Raw genomic sequence first — 6,282 nt, 5'->3', positions numbered from 1 at the left:
GCAAGAGGGAAGAGATATGGGAACATATGTATATGTATAACTGATTCACTTTGTTGTAAAGCAGAAACTAACACACCATTGTAAAGCAATTATACTCCAATAAAGATGTTAAAAAAAAATCACCCTCTGTGCAGGGAAATTGAGTCATCATTGGGAAATTGATTTTTAAAAAAAATAGAAATGTGCATCAACTTCAAAAAAAGGATGTATAAGTCAATAAAATGTCTATTTCAATTAAAATCAGTGAAGAATAATAAGAAGACCAACTTCTGCACCTTTCATGTAGCTGCTCAAAAATATTCATGTGAAAAGACTCAGAACCAAACTCTCCCCTCAGGTGGCTCTGCATAACTCCTGGACATGTCTACCACAGGACTTCATTAAGGAAGAAGAAAACTCCTTATTTCCCAGGAAGTGCTGAGTTGGTTCTTCCCAATTTTCAGAATATACCCATAAAGAATTTGCCCCATGGGGTGTCAGAGGCAAGCTTGGGCCTGAGCAATGACTTACAGCCAGGAGACAACATGCTTGTGTCCCAAATTTTAAGGGTGGGACTGGGGATAGAAATAAGGCTACCATCCTTAGGTAGCCCATTTGTTTTTGAATCTCATTTTTTTTAGCCATTGAATAAATAAAGGCAGTCAGAGCTCTCTGAGCCAAGTATGGTCTTCACTCAAAAAAAAAAATGTGTAGGAGATTAATCCAATGTGGAGCCCTGATTGAGAATAAGCAATGAGTATTTCCTAATGTATATACAATGAGGAAACTTTAGGTCATGGATGAAGAAAATGCCTCCCAACCCTACCCCCTCCAAAGAGCCAGAAGGAGACCCTAATCTCTCATCTCTCCAGGCAGGGTTCTTTCCACTACACCTGCTGCTGTCCTGGTTATGTGACACAGTGTGAGGCTGTCACCTCGTACCTACCACTAGTCCAAATGGAAAAGCTAAGCTTTCTCAGAAATAAAGCCAGCATCTGAATCCTGCAGTACAGATTATCAGGCTACATTCTCCCTGACCTCTTCATTACTCACATACCATTTTGAATCAGAAATTGGGAGTTTTGAGCTCAAGGCTAATTTGCATGCCAAAGAAAGTTGACAAATTAGCATTCTTCTCCACAGCTCTTCAGATCAGTGAGTTCCAGAAAAAGCTCTCAGTTGTTTCCCACTCATCCTTGCTCTCTGTCCTCCTCCCCCTTTTTTGCTGTTATTTTATAGAAGTTGAAAAGAAACTGAGCAATATTTTTTCATTCTCACAAAGGAAAAAGAGCAAACAACTGAAACTGAAAATAATACTAATTTATGGTTTTCTTTTTTTGTTTTGTTCTGTTTTTGTAGGGACCACATATTTGGAAACAACAAAGGATAAAAGTAGGCCTTACAGTCTTTTTTTTTTTTTTTTTTTTTTTTGGTATGCGGGCCTCCCTCTGCTGTGGCCTCTCCCGTTGCGGAGCACAGGCTCCGGACGCGCAGGCTCAGCGGCCATGGCTCACGGGCCCAGCCGCTCCGCGGCACGTGGGATCCTCCCAGACCGGGGCGCGAACCCGGTCTTACAGTCATTTTTAAGAGTTGATTGGAAAAAGTGAGAATGCATTATTTCATATAAATGCAGCTTTGCAGAAACAAAGCAAAAAACTGAAACTGAAAATAACAGTAATTTATGAGTGCTTTTTGTTTGTTTGGTTGGGGCTATAATTTGGAAACAACAAAGCATAAAAATACAGGCTTAGACCTTATAATTATTTTCTGAGTTGATTAGAAAGAGTGAGAATGAATTATTTCATATAAATACAGCTTTGTAGAATCTCTGTAATATTAATATGGTTAATATAAGAAAGAATTTTTTAAAATATTTAATTTGTATGTCAAGGATCATCATTTATGTTTTTCCAATACCCAGAGAAGCGCAATCAGGATGTGTCTGAGGAGGGAAGGAGGGGACAGGAGGGAGCAACTCCACACAGCGCCTCTGCGAGGGAACAGAGGTTTGGTCCCTAAGTCCTAGAAAGGACGTCAGCTCGCTTTCTGCAGATAACATATGATGCACTCCTCCTTCACCCAAGCAGGCCTCTTTGCTTCAGCCCTGCGAGGATGCTCTAGGAGGAGCAGCGCATCACAGGGACACAACTCACGGCCACCCCGCATCCAAACAAAGACGCTGAGCTGCGCAAGCAAAGCACCCTGCTTGCCACACACACCCTCGGTCCCGCAGCCAGCAGCCTTCCCTCCTGCAGTGTGGGGTCTGGTCTGGGGGATTTATTTTGGTTATTTAACGGAAATGTGCTTGGAAGGTAAAGTTTAGAAGCAAGCTTACTTGGCGCAGGCGCTGCAGCCGGGGGACAAGTTCTCAGCTGCTCTGGCTCTACCCTGGGGTTCCTCTTGCATCTGGTTCCTCTGGAAACCAACTCTTCTCTTTAGAAGCTGAAAAGCAAGCAAGTTATTTTAGCCATCCTGTTATGGGTGGGGTTTATAAGAAACGAAATTGAAAGGACACGCACTTCTCCTGGGTTTAATTGTTACAGGTTTGTATCTTTTTTCTTTTTTTTTTTGCGGTACGCGGGCCTCTCACAGTTGTGGCCTCTCCCGTTGCGGAGCACAGGCTCCAGACGCGCAGGCTCAGCGGCCATGGCTCACGGGCCCAGCCGCTCCGTTCCCGGACCGGGGCACGAACCCGTGTCCCCAACCCCTGCGCCACCAGGGAAGCCCGGTTTTTATCTTTTTTAACCGAGGCTGGAGACCCCAGAGTATGGGCGAAATCCAGGCCAGCCCCTCCTCCACTGGCTTAGGTGTCCTTGACACCACAGTGGGGACAGAGCAGAAGGTGTGAATGTGAGCAAAGTAGCAGTGAGCTGAGATGATTCAGCAGCCTGTCTCTCAGGGGTACTTCTGGGGGGAGGCAATCAGGATTTGTTTGGTCTTAATTTTTTGCTTTGAATCTCTTTTCGTTTCTCTCTCTCTATTTTTAAAGTACTCTTGTTATAACATAAGTACTTTTTCATTAACAATAAGTGTGTGCTTCCATGTCCTGGCTATTGTAAATAGAGCTGCAATGAACATTTTGGTACATGACTCTTTTTGAATGATGGTTTTCTCAGGGTATATGCCCAGTAGTGGGATTGCTGGGTCGTATGGTAGTTCTATTTTTAGTTTTTTAAGGAACCTCCATACTGTTCTCCATAGTGGCTGTATCAATTTACATTCCCACCATATTAACCTCAGTGCTAATTCAGCCACAAAATTACGAGCTGCAATTGTTTTTGGTGTGTATATATGTGCACAGGCCTTTTAAAGAATAACTGTTATAGGTTTACCAAATAATTGAGATTCAGATGCTTTTGTCATAACAGTAAAATACATTTTAATTGCAAGTGTTATACAAGTTATCTGTATATGGATGGATGGATATACCGTATAAGATGTAATCTCTAAAATAAAGACTCAGACATAGAAAATGGGCTTGAGGACACAGGTAGTGGGAAGGGTAAGCTGGGACAAAGTGAGAGAGTGGCATGGACATATATACACTACCAAATGTAAAACAGATAGCTAGTGGGAAGCAGCCGCATAGCACAGGGAGATCAGCTCGGTGCTTTGTGACCGCCTAGCTCTAAGAGTTTTATAGGGTGGAAGGGAGACGCAAGAGGGAGGAGATATGGGGATATATGTATATGTATAGCTGATTCACTTTGTTATAAAGCAGAAACTAACACACCATTGTAAAGCAATTATACTCCGATAAAGATGTTAAAAAAAAATAAGTGTGTGTATGAAACTCCTAATTTTATGTCCAGAAATAATCACTACTATTTTGTAACATACTCTTCCATTTATTTTTTTGTGGTGGATCTATGGGGGATTATGGAGGTTTGGAGGTTACATGTCTTGAGTGTTTGTTTCAAATAAAATAATAGAAAGGTACAAATTCACAAGAGAATGTTTACTCAAAATGAGTAAAGAAATCATAATCATCAACAAATTTTTTAAACCTTTAAAATTTTATTTATTTTTTTATACAGCAGGTTCTTATTAGCTATTCATTTTAAACATATTAGTGTATAGATATGTCAATCCTAACCTCCCAATTCATCACACCACCAGCACCCCACCACCACCACTTTCCCCACTTGATGTCCATATGTTTGTTCTCTACATCTGTGTCTCTATTCCTGCCCTGCGAACTGGTTCATCTGTACCATTTTTCTAGGTTCCACATATGTGAGCTAATATACAATATTTGTTTTTCTTTTTCTGACTTACTTCACTCTCTGGGACAGTCTCTACATCCATCCACGTCTCTACAAATGACCCAATATCGTTCCGTTTTATGTCTGAGTAATATTCCGTTGTATAAATGTACCACATCTTCTTTATCCATTCGTCTGTCAATGGGCATTTAGGTTGTTTCCATGACCTGGCTATTGTAAATAGTGCTGCAATGAACATTGACGTGCATGTGTCTTTTTGAATTATGGTTTTCTCTGGGTATATGCCCAGTAGTGGGATTGCTGGGTCATATGGTAATTCTATTTTTAGTTGTTTAAGCAACGTCCATACTGTTCTTCATGGTGGCTGTATCAAGTTACATTACCACAAATAGTGCAACAGGGTTTCCCTTTCTCCACACCCTCTCCAGCATTTGTTGTTTATAGATTTTCTGATGATGCCCATTCTAACTGGTGTGAGGTGATATCTCATTGTAGTTTTGATTTGCATTTCTCTAATAATTAGTGATGTTGAGCAGCTTTTCATGTGCTTCTTGGCCATCTGTATGTCTTCTTTGGAGAAATGCCTATTTAGGTCTTGTGCCAAATTTTTTATTTTTTTTTTGTTTGTTTGGGGTATTTTTGTTTGTTTTTTTAATATTGAGCTGCTTGTAAATTGTGGAGATTAATCCTTTGTCCTTTGATTCGCTTGCAAATATTTTCTCCCATTCTGAGGGTTGTGTTTTCATCTTGTTTGTAGTTGCCTTTGCTTGAAAAAGCTTTTAGGTCTCATTAGGTCCCATTTGTTAATTTTTGTTTTTATTTCCATTACTCTAGGATGTGGATCAAAAAAGATCTTGTGGTGATTTATGTCACAGAGTGTTCTTCCTATGTTTTCCTGTAAGAGTTTTATAGTGTCCGGTCTTATATTTAGGTGTCTAATCCATTTTGAGTTTATCTTTGTGTATGGTGTTAGAGAGTGTTCTAATTTCATTCTTTTACATATAGCTGTCCTGTTTTCCCAGCACCACTTATTGAAGAGACTGTCTTTTCTCCATTGTATATCCTTGCCTCCTTTGTCATAGATTAGTTGACCATAGGTGTGTGGGTTTATCTCTGGGCTTTCTATCCTGTTCCATTGATCTATATTTCTTTTTCTGTGCCAGTACCATATTGTCTTGATTACTGTAGCTTTGTAGTATTTTCTGAAGTCAGGGAGTCTGATTCCTCCAGCTCTGTATTTTTCTCTCAAGACTGCTTTGGCTATTTGGGGTGCTTTGTGTCTCCAGACAAATTTTAAGATTTGTTTGTTCTAGTTCTGTAAAAAATGCCATTGGTAATTTGATAGGGATTGAATTGAATCTATAGATTGCTTTGGGTAGTTTAGTCATTTTCGCAATATTGATTCTTCCAATCCAAGAACATGGTATATCTCTCCATCTGTTTGTATCATCTTTAATTTCATTCATCAATGTCTTATAGTTTTCTGCATACAAGTCTTTTGTCTCCCTAGATAGGTTTGTTCCTAGGTATTTTATTCTTTTTGTTGCAATGGTAAATGGGAGTGTTTCCTTAATTTCTCTTTCAGAGTTTTCATCATTAGTGTATAGGAATGCAAGAGACTTCTGTGCATTAATTTTGTATCCTGCAACTTTACCAAATTCATTGGTTAGCTCTTGTACTTTTCTGGTGGCATCTTTAAGATGTTCTATGTATAGTATCATGTCATCTGCAAACAATGACAGTTTTACTTCTTCTTTTCCGATTTGTATTCCTTTTATTTCTTTTTCTTCTCTGATTGCTGTGGCTAGGACTTCCAAAACTATGTTGAATAATAGTGGTGAGAGTGGGCATCCTTGTCTTGTTCCTGATCTTAAAGGAAATGCTTTCAGTTTTACACCATTGAGAATGATGTTTTCTGTGGGTTTGTCATGTATGACCTTTATTATGTTGAGGTAGGTTCCCTCTATGCCCACTTTCTGGAGACTTTTTATCATAAATGGGTGTTGAATTTTGTCAAAAGCTTTTTCTGCATCTACTGAGATGATCATATGGTTTTTATTCTTCAATTTGTTAATAT

The 6,282-nt window shown here is 39.5% G+C and overlaps 1 protein-coding gene across 3 annotated transcripts in view; it reads right to left on the bottom strand.

Annotated features, from left to right (window-relative positions):
* The window catches only part of LOC102983740 (guanylate-binding protein 5), a 37,718-nt gene extending 35,331 nt beyond the window's left edge, over window positions 1-2,387 (bottom strand). For 2 of the 3 annotated variants that reach the window (XR_003679567.2, XM_055084483.1), the window contains exon 1: window positions 2,315-2,379. The gene's annotated coding sequence lies outside the window, so the exon portion shown is untranslated. Of the gene's footprint in view, window positions 1-2,314 lie in introns of all 3 variants that reach the window. The other variant, XM_028489178.1, reaches the window with a different exon arrangement.
* Window positions 2,388-6,282: the final 3,895 nt, after the last annotated feature.

Source organism: Physeter macrocephalus, chromosome 4 (genome assembly GCF_002837175.3).
Source record: "Physeter macrocephalus isolate SW-GA chromosome 4, ASM283717v5, whole genome shotgun sequence".
In the NCBI taxonomy this organism is placed as follows: Eukaryota; Metazoa; Chordata; class Mammalia; order Artiodactyla; family Physeteridae; genus Physeter; species Physeter macrocephalus.
Note: the sequence above shows the minus strand (reverse complement) of the source record. Positions and strands in the feature narration are given on the sequence as shown.